The following is an 18027-nucleotide window of genomic DNA, read 5'->3' on the forward strand; positions in this document are numbered from 1 at the left end:
TGAGAGGATGAGCGGGTAGGACAGAGGCAGACTCAGCACGGAGCACAGAGCCCAACGTGGGGCTCGATCCCACGACCCCGGGATCGTGACCCGAGCCGAGACCAGGCCGGACGCTCAGCCGACCGAGCGCGCCAGGCGCCCCGAGTGGTGTGGTGTAATGTGTGGTGTAACGGCCTTGTTCCTGCTCCCTCTGCCTGTGAAGGTCCTCCGTGCCGCTCCTCCGAGCTCCTGCCTATCTGCTGGGTGGACGCTGCCTGAGTCATGAAGCGCAGAATAAAGCCGGGAAGACCTTGACGATTTGGCGAGTTGAACTTTGTTTTCGAGCAGCCTCTTCCTGAAGAAGGTGCTGTGTGTGGCCGCTGAGCCCGCCCGAGGCCGCAGATGGCGGGGGCCTCCCCTGAGCCTGTGCTCCTGGCCATGGCGGCGGTGGCCGTCCTGCCTGTGGCCGAGGCTGCCGTGCTCGGTGCTGGCGGTGAGGAGCTCGTGGTCCCCGTCTCTGGGAGGCTTGGAGCAGGTGGAACACAGCTGAGGGAGGGCTTTCTTAGGAGGACGTTTTCCATCCGTCTGTCTACCCGCCTCTGCCGTCATGTCCGCGACAGGCGTCCCGGTCGTGGTGTGACCCAGGCTCGCCTCCTTCAAGCCAGTACTGTGGCCGAGTCCGAAGGGTTGTGCCGAAGACCATAGCGTGTGCGTCACCTGGTGAGGTTTTGTGGTAAAGACAAAGGACAGATCACACGCTCTGCCCCTGACGGCCGGCTCTCCGTCTTCCCACCGGGTCATTTCCAGAAGTTTGAGCTCAGGAAGGAAAGCACTCTTCCAAAACGAGAACAGTAACAACACCCGACCTCCAAACACACAGCTCTCCTTTCCCGTTTCTGTTCCACCAGTACTGTTTGCTAATACAGCCGCAAAAGTAAAACCCCAAGTAAGCAAGACAGTCTGTCATGTCCCCCTGCTCTGGCCTGGGTCATCCCCAATCTGTCCCTTCGTCTTGGATCTCTGCTTCCAGAGCGAGAGCCTCTGGGCTGTTGTGGGGAAGCATTTTGGGAAGCATCTTCTTTCCCGCTCGGGCGGGCGCTTGGCTCAGGTGCATGACGGGCAGGTGGCTCTTGGGCCTTGTGCGGCTCAGCCATGTCATGCCCGAGGCTTTGGTCGCCTGCATTTACTGACCGCACGGATTCGCCGTCTAAAGATAGGAGCCTACGCATTTCACTCCTCACCAAATTGTTCCCGGTCATCCTTTCACTCACCAGTTGCTGTTGTATTCGGGGTGAACTCTGGGGCACCATTTGTGAACCAGCGTTTCAGTTGAGCCGTTATGACGAATTTGGGGTCAGACGTTACCTGGGCCTAGGGTGCCCATGGGACTTCAGAAGCTGGAGCGTGGCTACCTTTGTGCGGTCAGTCGACGTCCGACCGCGCTGCCCTGTGTCTTCTGTTGTCTTGAACTCTGGCCGCATCTTTCCCGTTAGACGTGGAGTGTATCAGCACACACACGTGCACTGTGGACGCGGCCTCAGACGGCCGAGGGGGCTTTGCAGATGTGATGAAGTTGAGGGCCCAGAGATGGGGAGCCTGGATTATCCAGGGGGGCTCAATGTGATCACAAGGGTCTTTATAAGCGGGAGGCGGGAGTGGCCACGTCAGGGGAGCAGACCACGGGAATATGCAAGCAGGACCTCTAGAAGGTGAGTGGCGAAAAGCATTCTCCCCCCGCCCCCAGGGCTCCCATGGAACCAGCCCTGCCCACACCCAGACTGCAGCCCCTTGAAGACTCATTTCAGACTTCCGGTCTCCAGGACGACAAGATGATACATTTGTGTTGCCTTAAGCCACTGAGTTAGTGGTCATTCGTTACAGCAGCCTCAGGAAATTAATGCAGGTGGTGGTGACCCCATATTTAACTTTTTGAGGAACTGCTGAACTGTTTTGCAAATGGCTGTACCATCATGTGTTCCTACAGCACACGGGGTGGTCGGTCCTGTTGGTTTGAGCCATTTTAGTGGGTGTGTATCCCACTGTGGTTTGGATTTGTATTTCCCTAGTGACTAATGATGCTGAGCATCTTTTTTTTTTTTTTAATTTCATGTATTTACGAGAGAGAGCGAGCAGGAGAGAGAGTGAGTGGGGGGAGGGGCAGAGGGAGAAGCAGGCTTCCCGCCGAGCAGGGAGCCCGATGCGGGGCTCGATCCCAGGACCCCGGGATCATGACCTGAGCCGAAGGCAGACGCTTAACTGACTGAGCCACCCAGGTGCCCCCTGAGCATCTTTTCATGGGCTTATTAGCCATTCAGGTATATTCTCTGGTGAAGTATCTACTAAAATCTTTTAAAAATTATGGTATTTTCCATATATCAGGATATACTGATTGGTTTCCTTCTTAAAGTTAACTACCCCCCTGATTTTTATCACGGTAGATAAATTTTGCCTGTTTCATATGTTAGATAAATGGAATTATATAGTATCCGGTGTCTTGTTCGTTATAATATTATATTTGCGAGTCATCCGTATCAGGTTCTTTTCCAGTTTATTCATTCTCCCTGCTGAATAACACCTGATTGTGATAATAGCATCATTTCTCAGTCGGATATACTGTGTATGGGCATCTGAGTGGTTTTCATTTTGGGGGTTTTACAGATAGCGCTGCTATGACCAGGCTTACGCCTGCCTTTCGGTGCGCAGATTACACTGGTATTTGCCTGTGCGGGGAATGCATGGGTGTTCTGGACCAGGCTGTTCTGTCATCGGGCATTTCCCAGCGACATGTTGGGAGCTGCACTGAGGTGACCCTGTTGCTGATCAGGGCGGCCGACACGGTCTTCGAGCTGTGGCAACACAGGCGAGGGTGGAGGTTGGAAACCGGGACCGGGGATGGGGTGAGACGGACAGTTGGTGTAGAGATGCCCCGGCGAACATCTGCTTGGTGCTGACTCTGCTCAGCACTGTTGCAGAAAGCATCTGGCCTCAGGTGTGGCTGGGGAATTTACTCTGGCGGCACATGGGACCGTGTCCCTGTGTGAGGACTCAGTGGTAATTTGTAGACAGGTGTGATAGCACCGAGGAGTTTCCACTGGGCCAGGTTACCTTTGCTGTCTGTCAAATGAGCCTGGAAAGGACCAAGTGGAAAGGGTGGGCTCAAGGTGCCCTTGTTCAGGGGCATCCTCAAACGAGCCTGCACTGCGCCCAAAACTCTTCTCCAAATCAGGGACAGAAATAAAGCAGTGAAATGTTTTCTTTCTCCGAAACACCGAGCCCAACACTCGAATGATTTCCTTCCACCAGGAGCAGGTAAGGTTTTGGCAACCCAGCTGTCGACTAGCTCAATGTCCTTACATCTTCCTCAAACAACCTGATTTAAGAGTCCTGAAAATTATCTTTTCCTCTAAATCAAGGGTATTAAACTCAGGTGCTTACAGGGGCCAGGCGTGTGATGCACATGAGGTCACTCAGTGCTGGAATGGGGGTTTGGGACTGGAGGGTGCCTTCCTCTCGAAGAGGACCCTTGTCCCCACGCCCAGGGGCTGGGGGCGGGGAAGCTGAAAGTCTGGTTTTTATGTGACTCCCCCCCCACCTTTTTTTTAAGTTGGAAAAAGCAGACCCCAAAGCACCTTTCCCTCAGGCCAGTACTTTGCAGTCTCTGCTCTGAATGCTCTTCAAAGGGGCTGAACCCTCAGAACAGCATTTCAAACCTGGGGCTCTGGCAGAGAGACCCCAGGGAAAGCCCGAGCACCAGCCCCTCTCCCTGTCCCTGGGCGTGCACCGAGAAAGGCACCCTCACAGGGATGCACTCCACGGGAAGAGGGGTGTCCTACCCCCCACCGCGGGCCGATGGCACTGAGGACCATTGTCCTCCTGCCTGAGAGACGGTGAGGCACATGTGTGATGGCACTCAGCCAGGGCGCAGGCAGAGGCAGTGGGGGTGGGCTGAATCAGGAAATCTGACTGCCGAGGGCGTGCAGGGGTCCAGTGCTGGAGGGGGGGGCGGGCCTGGCAGGGCCAAGACCATCAAGCTGCAGGAAGCTGATTAGCATAGAAATGACGGCTGGCCCCTGCTCTGCCCGCCTCCCTGTGAGCAAGTCCTGCGTTAGGGTCATTAGGGTCGTCTGAGCAAGTGGGGTTTTACTGGGACAAAACCCACCTGAGCACTCCCTGGCCAATGTCCCTGAATGCCCAGGCTCCACCTAGCCCACCCAGAATCCGCCGGTACCCTACGTGTAAATAAGTGAAAATTAGTGCATTCAGGGACCTGACAAGCCTGAGGTAGGTCTGCAGGATTTTGTGGGCATGGACATAGGTGGATTTTGGAGGAAAGATGTCTATCTGTAAATTCTCTCTCTGAATTTTGTATTCAGTCGGGGATGGATCAAAGTCCATAGAGGATTTTTTTTTTTTAATCGGAAGCAGTATTTAAATATTTGGAAACTTATCTTAAATAGGATTACCTAGACCTTTGGGCCACGGCTCTGGCCTGGAGACACTGTTCTGGGCTGAGGGGCAGCTGTCCCCATGGACACAGTTCTACTTGCCCCCCGCCCCCCAGCATTGCTGGGCCTTACCCCTTAGCACTGGTCCTAAGGGGTCTGTGGGGGAGCCTAGGAGAGGTCAGCTGCAGGGACTTCTGGGGCCTGGGGCAGTGCCTGTTTACCACCTGCTGGAGGCACATGGCAGGTCTTCATGCGCTCCAACCACTGTGACAGCTCAAAGCCCCTGGGACACTGCGCGGGGAGTGAGGGCTGGGGGTTGGTGGGGGGCAGGGGACTGCATCCCAAGCACCTGCCCCCCAGCTCTGCTCACTCTGGCCTCTCAGAGGGTCGGATGCCCTCACTTGGTCCAAGGCCTTCGTGTCACCAGAGCTGCTTCCCCTCCCTCCCTGCTCCTCCCTGCTCTCCGGCTGTGGTTCCCTGTCTCCGTGCAGAGGAGGGAAATTCAAAAACACAGGATCATCTGCCTGCCCAGACCCCACCTCCTGGGACCAGAGGGCAGGGGTCCTGCCAGGTCCACCCCGAGCCTCCTGAAGACAGTCCTGATGCCGTCTGCTCTGTCTTGTCTGTCTGCCGCCTCTCCATCTGCATCTCTGTCTCTCTCAGTCTCTGTCTCTCCATCTGTGTCTCTCTGTCTCTCCATCTGTGTCTCTGTCTCTCCATTTGTCTCTGTGTCTCTTTCTCTGTCTCTCGCTTCTCCAGCTCAGTCTGTGTCTCTGTCTCTTTCTCTGTCCCTATCTCTGTGTCTGTCTTTGTGTCTCTGTGTCTGTGTCTCTCTATCTGTGTCTCTTGGTCTCTGTCTCTCCATCTGTGTTCCTCTGTCTCTGTTTTTTTTTTTTTTTTAAGATTTTATTTATTTATTTGACAGAGAGAGACACAGTGAGAGAGGGAACACAAGCAGGGGGAGTGGCAGAGGGAGAAGCAGGCTTCCCGCTGAGCAGGGAGCCCGATGTGGGACTCGATCCCAGGACCCTGGGATCCTGACCTGAGCCGAAGGCAGATGCTTAACGACTGAGCCACCCAGACGCCCCATCTGTCTCTGTTTCTCTCCCCATCTCTGTCTGTCTGTCTGTCTGTCTCTGTGTCTCTTTCTCTCTCTCCCACTCTCTATTTCTGTGTCTCTCTTTCTTTCTGTCTCTGTGTCTCTGTTTCTCTTTCTCTGTCTCTGCCTTCTCAATCCGTGTCTCTGTCTCTCTGTGTTTGTCTCTCAATTTCTGTCTCTCCATCTGTGTCTCTGTCTCTCTCTCCCTGTCTGTCTCTGTCTCTGTGTGTCTCTCTCTCTCTGTCTCTCTGTCTCTATCCCTCTCTCTCCCTGTCTCTCTGTCTCTCCCTCCCTCTGTCTCTGTCTCTCTATCCCTTGGTCTCTCTACGTTTCTCTCTGTCTGTCTCTCTCTCTGTCTCTGTGGAGCAGCCCCTGGGTCTGGAGCATCATCCGCGAAGAGACCCTGCCCAAAGCCCGTCTCCACCGCCAGGCCCTGCTCCGCGGTGACCACCATCACTACCGTGGGCCCGGCTTCGCGGTGAAGCGTCAGCGGGGGGATCCCGGACCATGGCTCGCCCGCCCCCGGGGCAGAGGTGCCGGAGCCGCGGGGTCAGCCGGGGTGGGGGGGCCTCTCTCCCAAGCTCGGGCCTGGCCCCCAGGGGACAGGGCTGCTCCTGAGCCCGGGGACCAGAGCACTGAGGGGACAGCATCCACTGAGGACCAGACGGGCGTCGGTCAGCTGGTGACCGGTGGGGGACTCCGTTCCTGCTGGTGGTGGACAGTCCAGGGGACAGTGACCGGAGCGATGACACTGCCTCTCACCCTGGACGATGCACGGAGTCACCGGAAGGAGACTGGACAGTCCTTGGAGCTGACCCCGCCCCTGTCTGTCTGGTGCCCGAGGTGGGTGGCCTCAGTCGGGCCCTCTGTGACCTCAGACTCTGCCTCCGACAACTCAGCCAGGGCCCTGCTAGCATCAACAGCTCCTCTGTGCAGACTAGGGAAAGTCACCTGCTCCCGGGGACACCTAGCTACCTGGCCAGTGCACCACAGGCTCCTCCTCAGCCCCCTCCTGCCCCCTCCTGGGCATCCTGAGCAGTGCACAACCCGCACCACCAGCCTGGGCGGCCCTGACTCAGCCCTTGCAAAATGGGCTTGAGGCAGCTTGAAGGTTGAAAGCGCTCCAGCCCTTCCTTCTAGAAGTTCATCCCAGAGAAGTAATCAGGGGTGTGTGCCAAGATTTATGATCATAGCGGTGTTGTTTATAATGGTGGAAAAATTGGAGACAATCTAAATGTTTAAAAATAGCGCTCCATTAAGTAAATTATTGTACAATATTCTCAGAGCATTCCAGCATGCACTACAAATGATGCTCTAATGTGCACAAGGACGTCTGCACAAGGACATTCACTGTAGGCTTATTTGTTGTAACAAAAGGCTGAAATAAACGTCTGTTGATAGGGAACCACCTGAATTGCGGGGCGTCTGTGCATCGGGCCTCTGCTGTCTCCCCACAGCGAGGGCGCTGCAGCCTCACGACGTGGAAGGACCCTCGAGATGTTTATGAAATGTCCAGAAGTGTGCTACCATCTGTAGAAAAGGACTTGGAGGTACACATGGAGGCGTGTAAGCGTGTTTGTGTTCAGACACGCTCTGCTGAGGCCAGCAGAACACTCTGGCCCAAGTCCCTGCGCTGGGTCCCCCTGGTACTCTTTTTAACCATGAGACTTAATTTGGGCAGGAAGTAACCAAACATAACCTAATATGCAAAAATAATGGGGTGAGCGCATCTTGATGGCTTGGGGACGTGCCCTCTCTGGCTCTGCCAGATACGCCCCACTCACCTGAGTTTCCCACCCCAGCCCTGGAATCAGCTCTTCCTCCAGGAGCCCCGGCTGCTTGTCCTCCTGGACCAATGGATACGCATGCCCAGTCCCTCCTTCCTGTCCCTCGAGGGAAGTGGCACATCAGTGACGTTAGGGTCAGAGAGACAGAGGCCAAGCCCTCCTCTGTCCCCTGTGAGTGGGTTTGTGTGAGGCCACATGACAATGCAGGGGGAGGATGGGGCACAGAGGACCCTGGCCCATGAATACCACGGCTGCACGGGGCTAAAATGGAAGTTAAGTCAGTTTATGGAAGATCAAATGTGCCTTGGATCTCACACTCTGAATTTGGGACTGGGACCTCTCCCTCTCCCTCCCAGGAGCTCCCTGCAGAGCTGGCTTGTCTTCCCTCCTGGGCTCTGGGCTCCACCTCCCACCTCTCCTCTTGTGCCCTCTGGTCATGTCAGCCCCCGGGGCCACCCTGGGGTCCTGGGAGATCCGCACTTGGGCAGGAAGTAACCAAACATAACCTAATATGCAAAAATAATGGGTTGATAGGGAACTTCCCCACTCCAACCACAGGGGCCTCCCAGCGAAAGCTGCCTCATGGTCTCCGGACACAGGGCGTTGGGGTTGGCTAGCTCACCATGAGCTGTGGACAATTCCACAGGCACAAAGCTGGCCCTGGGTGTCACCGGCATGCCCAGAGAGGAGCTGTCTTGGGAAGAACATAGAGCCTTTTCCTGAGCAGCCCCATCTCTGGGCACAGGTAGAGGGAAAGGCTTCCTCCTAGAGGTGTGTCTCTTCCCTGTCCCCAAATACCCTGCCTGTCCCCAGATCATTCCTCCGCCCTCACCTGGCAGGTCCTTCCTGGGAACACCACCTTGTCTGTGCTCTGTGCAGCGTCGCGGCCCTGGCTTCCAAAACCGCGTCTCTCTGCCTTCACTTGGCAGGGACTCCCTGCAGATGGGAGGAAGCACGTCCCCAGGACAGGACTTGAGAGGCAGGGGAGGAAGAGCCTGTCCTGGGAGCAGGATGGAGATTCTAACAGCTTCTGGGCCGGCCCTCCTCCTGCCTTCTGGGGTCAGTGCCAAGGACCGGGCCATTTTCTGCAATTGAACAGATTTTTCTGTGACATTTCCTTGATCATGTGTAAATATTTCCCCAATTGGGCACATTTCAAGCTCTATTTAAAGTGCGCTGGAGGTGAACCTTGCTCACCAGGCGGCGAGGACCCGTGGGCGGGGTCTCCCGTGCTCCCCTTTCCAGGGCGGGAGGAGACCCCCTTCCAGATGACCCCGGTCAAGGGCTGTGGCTCGCCGTGTTTCATTAAAGCAGAGGACTTAACTGCCCCTGTTCGTGTTCTCACCCAGCTGTCCCCGCGTCGGTCTCCGGTTTCCGCGCAGAAACCCAGCAGGTGACCAAACCCAGATGCGCCGGTCCAGGCTGCTCGCTGGGAAGCGCCGGAACCGGGCGCGGGCCAGCTAGAGCAGGGGTGCATCAGCTTACAGGGAGGGCACGGACCGCAGTCCCCTCCCCGCTGCGGGTTGTGATGTCGTCCCCGCCCCTCCCCCCAGGGAGCTCCAGGTTACATTCTTGTCATCACCAGCGCGACAGAGGAGGTGGTACAGGATCCTCCCGGGGAAGACACCCCCCCCCCCCCCCCCCGGGGAAGGACGTGCCACTTACAGCCCTGCCCCGAGCTGGGCCCGCGGCGAGCCCGCCCTTCCCGGGGGGGGGGGGGGGGGGGAGGGGCAGGGGCAGTGCTGCCTCCAACAGGTGGGCCGCCAACAGGTGGGCCGCCGGGAAGGGGCCGCGCGTCTGCAGAGCCGCGCCCCCACGGACCGCGCTCCGCCCGCTGCTCTGACCCATCGTGGGGTCCACAGGCAATTATTTCCGAATCGCCAAGTGTGAAAGTTTGGGAACTATGGTTTTTGACACATGACACCTGCTGGGGGAGTCGCGCTCAGTGACCCCGTTCCCGCCGCGGGGCCGGAAACACAGCCGGACTGAGCAGTGCCACCATCCTGAGGGTAATGGCCTGCACTTGGCGGGCGGCGCGTCCGCTGCCGGCTCCCTGGGGCGTGTGAAGGGCATTTGCTGCACAGAAGGAAGGAATCTAGGGTTCCGGCCCGCCCTCCCTGTGCCATCAGGAAGCTTTCTCTCCCTCCCTCTTAGCTCCGCCCACCTCTGTATGGGCCTCAGGCTCAGGCCCCACACGGGGTCCCCTCCCGCCATGACCTCACCAGCTCTGGAGGACCTCCTAACTCGCAGGTGCTCAAGGAAGACCACTGACTCCTCCAATAGCACCTGCAACCATCCCAGTAGGACTCTGATTGGTCCACATTAGGTCGCATGCCCAAACCCCAAATATGCAGTGGCCAGGGATGCTGTGCATTATTATGTGACCCAGGTCACACAATTCACATGTAGGAAAAGGCAAGGGCCCTACACAGACCAGAGGGACTGACAGCAGGGAGGGGTCAGCCCCCAAACGGAAGGCCATCACCAGAAGGGACGGGAGTGCTGGAAAGGAAAATCTCGGCTGCCAACTGTGGAGAGTGACCTTCACTGAAGACCATCTGGCGCTCGGGGTCCACGGCTGCGCCCCCTCCCCGCACGACCTCTCTGGGCTCCTCAGACTCCCACTGGCCCAGGAGAGAGTCTGTCTAGCGAGCGCGGGAACAGCATCCATCAAGCGCACGCCCTGGGAGAAGGTGGAGAGTCTGGTCTCTGTGGGACCCCAGGGACACAGGAAGGCTTTCGGTGCAGGAGGACCGGGGGCCGAGTGGCGGCTGCGGACGCAGACTCCTGATGGAGCTTCTGTCCGTCCCCTCACTCGGGGCCCAGATCCCTGGGGCGGCAGACGCAGCAGGCCCTGGCTTTGCTGCCCTGAGCCTGCTGTCATTTGCTGCCTGGGGATCAGGCTGCAGCTGGCTCCCGCGTGACCCCGAGCCTGCAGACAGCGAGCGGACAGGCGCTCCCTGACATTCCCTGACACGTCACCAGCCGCGGCCCGGGGTCTGCGCCTGTGCCCTCGGGGCAGGGGGAGGGAAAGCCGGGACCCCTGCTGGAGCCCGTGGCCCCGTGGCCCCCACAGGCCGGGGGCTCCGGGAGAGGCGGCAGGACCCCGGCTCTGGGGCAGGAGGAGCGGAAGGGCCAGGCTCCGAGGTCGGCGGCCCTGGGACCTGGGGCAATGAGGCCACCGCTGGGCTCTCAGTTTACCCCCCTGCGCCGTGGACACGGTCCTCTGGCGGGCTGACGACCTGGGTGGAGCCGGGGAGGTGGTGCGGACACATGGGCGCGCTCCTCGGTGACGGATGGCATAGTCCCTGTGAGTACTGATGTAGCTGCTGCTCTGGGGGCTGTAGGGTCCGAAACTCCTCCGTGCATGCACCTTCCTACCCTGTCCTCAGGCTGCGCCTCGTCCCCCAGGCACCCAGGGCTCCCTGCTGGTCTGGCTTCCTAACCCCTTCACCACTGGGACCCTTTCCTGCCCGACCACCCGACCCTGTCCCCTCGCAGCCTTGCTCCCCAGAGAACGGGGTGGGGGCCCAGCTGGGACAGAGGATGGGGCCAGGACCCGGATACCTCTGCGGGAAGCAGCTGCTCCCAACGAAGCCAGGGTGTGAGGACAGGGGCCCTGCAGACAGACAGGAAGACAGGCAGGCAGACAGACAGATGGGCAGATGGGCAGACAGACAGACAGGCAGGCAGGCAGGCAGGCAGAGAGGCAGGCAGAGAGGCAGACAGGCAGACAGGCAGACAGAAAGACAGGCAGACAGGCAGGCAGGCAGACAGGCAGACAGAAAGACAGGCAGACAGGCAGACAGAAAGATAGGCAGACAGGCAGGCAGGCAGGCAGCCAGGCAGACAGGCAGACAGACAGGCAGACAGGCAGACAGAAAGACAGGCAGACAGACAGAGAGGCAGGCAGACAGAGAGGCAGGCAGACAGGCAGACAGAAAGACAGGCAGACAGACAGACAGACAGGCAGACAGACAGGCAGGCAGACAGACAGATGGGCAGATGGGCACAGACAGGCAGGCAGGCAGACAGAGAGGCAGGCAAACAGGGAGACAGACAGGCAGACAGACAGACAGGCAGACAGACAGACAGGCAGACGGGCAGACAGGCAGACAGACTGGCAGGCAGAAAGACAGACAGGCAGGCAGACAGACAGAGAGGCAGACAGACAAACAGGCAGGCAGACAGACAGACAGGCAGACAGGCAGACAGGCAGACAGCCAGCCCCGCTGAGGACCCGCTGGGCTTCCTGCCAGCCATGGGGCCCAGAGCAGCTCAGTCCCCATTCAGAGACCTGTTTGCTGGCCTGGGAGCTGGGGGTCAGCTGGCGTCCCCTGATTTGCTGAGACCCCCCCTTCCCTGTCCCCCACCCCGTCCCTGGAAGAAGCCCCATCCACCTGACTCTCAGGGCCTGTGGGAGGGGGTAGACTCTGCACCCCCCCGCCTGCAGCCAGGATCCGAGGGGACCCCAGGCCTGCGCAGTCGCTGTGCTCTGTGTCCTGGTCACAGGAGGGGCTGGGGCTGGGGACCCACCCAAGTGGGCCCGGCAGATGGGGTTCCAGGATCTGGGACGTGGGAAGGTGGGCGGGGAGGGCAGGGGCGTCCTGGGCCGGGAGGGGGCATTTGCACCGGGAGGGAGAGAGAGGATGTGACACGGGGACCCCGCGGGCCCGCACACGCGAGGCGGCACCCCTCCCGCCCTGCACCTGCCAGTCTCGTGACCGCGCGCTCCTGGGGCCTCGGTCCCTGCGTTCGCTCCTCCGTGGCTCCCGCCTGCCTGGCGGTTGTGGGCACCTTAGCAGGACGAGAGGCTCCGAGTCTCCCGGGGCCCCCGGTGCGGATTCAGCTCAGGCCCTGCTCCCAGCACGTGCGATCCGCGCTCCTGCGGCTCCTGGAGAACCGGCCACGCCTGCTCGGAAACCCAGCGGGCCCCGCGGACACTCGACTCTGCGGAAGCCGGCGACTGTCTTCTGAGCTTGAACTTCCACGGGCAGCTCCTCGGGGCTGTGCGGTTGTCCAAACAGTTCGTGGTGAGAGAATCCGGCTCCTTTTCCTCGGGCTGCGCTTGAGTGTCCCTGAGCACCTGGGAGCACCGCCCGGACGCAGAGCCCCCAAACCGAGAGCCTGCCCAGCGTCTCCCCGGACCGCGCCCGGGGGCCTTGGGTCCGGCGGGGGCGGCTCACGCACCAGGGACCCCACCCTCCGACGGGGCACGGGGGAAGGGGGGAAGGAGAAAGCATTCCCTCGGTTCTTCAACCCATGTTGGTCCAATCCCTACCTGGTGCCAGCCATGGTTTCATGCCCTGGAAGCTCGACCTTCGCTTAAACCACCAAACCCCAGCCCTCCTGGAGGTTCTATTCCAGGGACCAGACAGACATTTACTTCATAAAACACCCAGTGTCAACTGGCGGCTGGAGTTCTGGGTCAGAATGAAGACTCAGGGAGTGCAGAGGAGGTGGAGGAGGCAGGGCTGCCAGGTGCGGTTGGCCAGGTTGTGCACTGCCCAAGTCTGGCAGTACAGTTCCCAGCAGTCACCCTAGAGCTATGCCCTCACAGGGACGGTTTCCCAGCAGACGGCAGTAACATATCTGAGGAAGGGCCTACTTGTAATTTGCCCAGAGCCACGTCCTGGGCTCACAGCCGTGGGAGGAGTGGGGGGGGGTGGGGGGGGCGGGGTCCTGTCAGGATGACACAGAGTCAGGTATGTCACTTCCAGGCAGCTCTGCCCCCCTCAGACAGCTCCTAAGCAGGGCCACCGCACGTCTGGGCCTCCAGCAGACTCAGGATGGGCCACGAACTCAAATGTCCTCAGTGCCCAGACAGGAAGAGCACTCCAGGGGGAGGGGACCGCTCGTGCAAAGGCCCCGAGGCAGAGAGACAGGTGTCTCAGGGACACAAGTGGCCAGTGTGGCAGGAGGGGGTAGAGGAGGAGGATGTCAGGAGGTGGGAGAGGAGGTGTGTCCTGACTCACAGGTCACGGGGAGGGGTTTGGATTTTATTCTCAGTGTATTCCGGAGCTACTGATTTAATTGTTAAGATCATTGCTGCTGTGGGGGTGATATGGGCTGGGAGGGGCGGGAAGCAGGGCTTTCTCATTTCTTCACTAATTACACCTACTTCAACATCATTAAGCTATGCAGACGGGGCCGGTTCTATTTCATGGGCACATCGCATGGGAATGAGTGGGGCATAAAGCCTGTCGTGCTCACGTCGTGTACCCCATGGTGTGGGTTAGCCATCGTGATAATGACGTTGTAAATTCTTAGGCAGAGTCTGCAGGGGTCCCATCCGCAGCCGGTTTCGGGGATGTTTTCCCTGTTCTGTGAACAGTAACAGTGGGAAATGCTGTCGGTACGTTGTGATGCTTAAATTACAGTGATGTTTGCTTGTATGCTTGCTTATTATAGAAAATGCTAAACTGTCTCTTTTCCCCCCACAACGGGGCATTGTCTCTATTCCAACCTGGTAATGGGCTTTAACGAGCTCATATTTTTGTCATCATAAAAGAAAACAGAATTAACTTGTCCTAATGTCATGAGTTTAGAAAATCCTGGAGGTGATGAGGCGGTGGGGGGCAGCGATGCCCACAGCCTCCCAGGTTCGTGTGCAGGGACGAGAGCTGGCCTGGGGCCCCAGGTCCAGTGTGGAGGTTGCCTGAGTCCGATGGGCTCCGATGGGCCACCTGCCCAGGCCAGGAGCCGTCCTCGTGGCGGGAGGATGAGTCCCCCACTGCTCACACCTGAGCCCCATGGGCTTGCATGGACGCGGACCAAAGCCCACCCTGAGCTGAGAGCAGGGCCCAGAGAACAGCACCGGGACAGGGGCCCCTTGCTGGGCTGCCAGAGGGGAAGATGTCCACATGGCTCCCCACCGAGAGCTCCATCCCGTGTCTACACTGGGCAGAGGTCTCGGGGGCGTGGTTTCACCTCTGCACCTCCCACGGACCCCCAAGAACATGGCTCTGCCAGGACGTTGCTTTGCCCACGCCCTGAGCCAGGCACTGCCCTGCCCCCTGCATCCCTCTGGGCTCCCGGTCCGTGCTTCACATCAGGTACGGGCTCCCCAGCAGAGAGATGGGACATGGTGGCCCATGCAAACCCCAGCAAGGGTCCTGGTGGGTAATTCTTGTGTCAGCCCAGCTGGGCTGCGGGTCCCAGGTACGTGGTCAGTGTTTCTGTGAGGGCGTTTCTGGATGAGGCTGGCTGTGATGTCAGTGGAAATCAGTAAAGCAGGTAGCCCTCCCTAATGGGTGGGCCTCATGCAATCAGGGGCCGGCCTGGAATGTGCCTGGGGTGGGAAGGACTCACAGGGAAGACTGTGCAGCCCCCCACCTCTGTCCCCCTCTGGATGGCTCCTCTGGAGCGTGATACCTCTTGTCATCCATCAACACCCCAAGTCCTTCTTGCCGTTTGTGCTCTGGCTCCTCCCAGAAGGGATGAGCTCCTCCCGGCATTACAGGGTTCTGGGAAACGTCTCAGATTCCATGCGTCCCAGCACCGGGACCATCAGGACACGCAGTTCACAGGGTGCAGGTCCCTGTGTCCAGGGGCCGAGTGGGCTTTCTCCGGGTCTGACTAGGGCTGTGATTTTGTGTCCAGCTGTGTGGGCAGAGAACGTTTCTGAAGCTCGCAATATTTTCACAAAAATTCCTTCCCAAAATTTATGAACCTGAGCAACACATTCATTTTTATGACACAGAATGAAATAAGGCATACATTTTTCCTGTTTCTTTTTTAATTCGCTGGGCACCATGGGCATTACTCCAGCTTGTCAAAGTGTTTTAATTCATGAATGTTTTCAGAAAAGTGTGTGATTAGCACGAAAGTGGAGGAAGGTGCCCCCTCCTGAGAATAACCTTGGTGATGATTCCTATTTGTCCTTGAGATGCCATTGTGGGGACAGGAGAGCCAGGACGGAGGGTGGGGCAAGAAGGTGCCATCCTGGACTGAGAGCCTCCCAGCTGCTCTGCTCACCTGCGTCCACAGACCTGGGGTCAGCACTGCCCTTGGCTCAAAGAGTTGTCAGGGAGGGGGGTGTCATTGGCAGAGGGAGGGACAGCCTGGTCAGAGGACCCCTAGAGCTTCCCCCAACTCCTGCAGGAACCCTGTCTGCAGCCTGCAGTCCTGGGGCCCCACAAAAGCCTCGGCACAAGGAGTGGGTCCTGGAAGGGCCCCAGATGTTCCCACCCCATGTCCCAAGAGCCCCCAGTGACCCCATCCTCAGGCCCCTTCACCTCCCTGGGGGTCAAATCAGCCCCAAGTTGCAGAGCTTTCCCCTAACGACCTGGAGGAACCCCCACCACAGCCAGCAGAGCTGGCCTCTGAAGAATGGGGTCGCCAGGGACAGGAGCCCAGTTCCCCGCTGCTCAGTCAAGGGCTTGCTGTTGGGCAAGTGGGGAGCAGATGTCCCCTCACTGGTCGGGACTGATGCTCTGCCTTCACTAGTCACCACTGGCTCTGGAGGAATGTGCCATCCTCTGACCAAGACGGTGGCCCAGGCTGGGGAGGGAAGATCCCCCCGTGTGCATGGCGTCCCTGCAGACCCAGACGCTGACCCGACCGCAGGGGCTCAGCGGAGGGCAGCTCGGGGCGGAGGCACCCGCTGGAGAGCAGCACCCTCTGTGCGGCCCCCTCTGAATGCCGCATCTCTGGCTGCAGAGCAGAGCACCCCCACTGTGCCCGGGGGATTCTTCAGACTTCCCCAAGCTCCGCCCCTCCGGCCCCTCCCGCACACTGGAAAGAGCTCCTGTGGCCCCGGCAGTGATGGGGCACCCCACCCTGACCTCTGGGCAAAAATCAGCCTGCTCGCAAGTGCCTCCGGCTCGACTCCATCTCCTGGGCAATGGGTTAAATTGGAACCTCTGCCAGGAAAATTACTTCATTTAGACTTTCTTTCTGCTGCTGGGTGTCTGGTTTTACAAAGCCTTGTCCTGAACTCAATTTGGCAGAGAAACGTCCACTGGTTGCTGGAGAGAGCAGAGTGGAGGTCCAGAGAGAAAGCTAATTTCAGAGCCTTGGGGTAACTGGAGACTGCACGGAATCGGCACAGAGAAGTGAAAAGACAAAGGGCAGGCGAGGAGGAGGCCTGTCTGGTGTTTAACAGACAAAGGTGAGGTGCGTGCACTGTCTGCGGGGCCCCCACGCCCAGCCCCACGCAGAGCGAGCACCTGACGGAAAAGTGCCCAGGCGTCAGGAACAGGCATTCGTGGAAAAAGATCACCAAGTCCAACTGAACACAAGAAAGGATGCCCCACCTTCCTGATAATCAGCAGGCTCTGACCTTTCTGCCCTCCCAATCCACACTGGTGTAGTTGGAGTGTAGACGTGAGCCTCGGACACCAGCCCCACTTCCCTTGCAGTGGCAGCTCCTGTGACCCCCGCAGAAATGCCCTAGCAGGTGGCACATCAGTGGCTCATTAACAAAGTGATCCATCGCCTGTCTTCTGATGTCAATTCCTGACTGCCCTTAGCCAAGTACAATGCGAGTGCCACTGATCATGGTCCTAGTGCAGGAAAGAGAGATTGCAGATTAATGAGTCTTCTCAGGATGCTGGGCCAGTTGGGCCCTCGGTTCTGGGTCAAGGGATCCACCAGTGTCTCCTCCTCGCCCAGGGGATGTTCATGCCCCCTGTGGTGGACTCCTGTTGAGGAGAAGCTGGGAAAAGAGGTGGGGCTCAGCTCCTGTCTTATATAGAGGTGTCCAGGACAAGAAGGACAGCTGCTGGGTGAGGGAAAGCTCCATGTCACCAAGCATGTAAGATGATAATAATGATGGTAGTAATAGTAGGCACACCTTATCCTCCATGCCCTCTCATGACTCCATCACAACTCCTCCTGTCCTTGTCAAGAGATCCCATCATCCCCATCACCATCACCACCACCATCACCACCACCATCATCACCATCGTCATCATCACCACCATCATCACCACCATCCGCATCACCATCATCACCATCATCACCATCATCACCATCATCACCACCATCACCATCATCATCATCACCACCACCATCACCACCACCATCACCATCATCATCATCACATCACCATCATCACCATCATCATCATCACCATCATCACCACCACCATCATCACCACCATCATCACCATCGTCATCACCATCATCACCACCATCACCATCACCATCATCATCACCACCATCACCATCATCACCACCACCACCATCACCATCATCACCATCATCACCATGATTGTCACCACCATCACCACCACCATCACCACCACCGTCATCACCATCATCACCACCATCACCATCACCATCACCACCATCATCACCATGATCGTCACCACCATCACCATCATCACCACCATCACCACCATCACCATCACCATCATCACCACCATCACCATCACCATCATCACCACCATCACCATCATCACCATCATCACCATCACCACCATTACCACCACCATCACCACCATCACCACCATCACCACCACCATCACCACCATCACCATCATCACCATCACCACCATCACCATCATCATCACCACCACCACCATCACTATCACCATCATCACCATCATCACCACCATCACCATCATCACCATCACCATCATCATCACCATCACCACCACCATTATCATCATCATCCCTATTTCACAGCTGAAGAAGCCTAGCCACAGGGAGCTCAGTGATCACCACATGATAAAGCAATGAAATTGCTCCAAAAGCTCACAAAATCCCCCTTG

The sequence above is a fragment of the Mirounga angustirostris genome, unplaced genomic scaffold (assembly GCF_029215605.1).
Source record: "Mirounga angustirostris isolate CCGP_5_RB_7025 unplaced genomic scaffold, mMirAng1.0.hap1 SCAF_14, whole genome shotgun sequence".
Taxonomy (NCBI): domain Eukaryota; kingdom Metazoa; phylum Chordata; class Mammalia; order Carnivora; family Phocidae; genus Mirounga; species Mirounga angustirostris.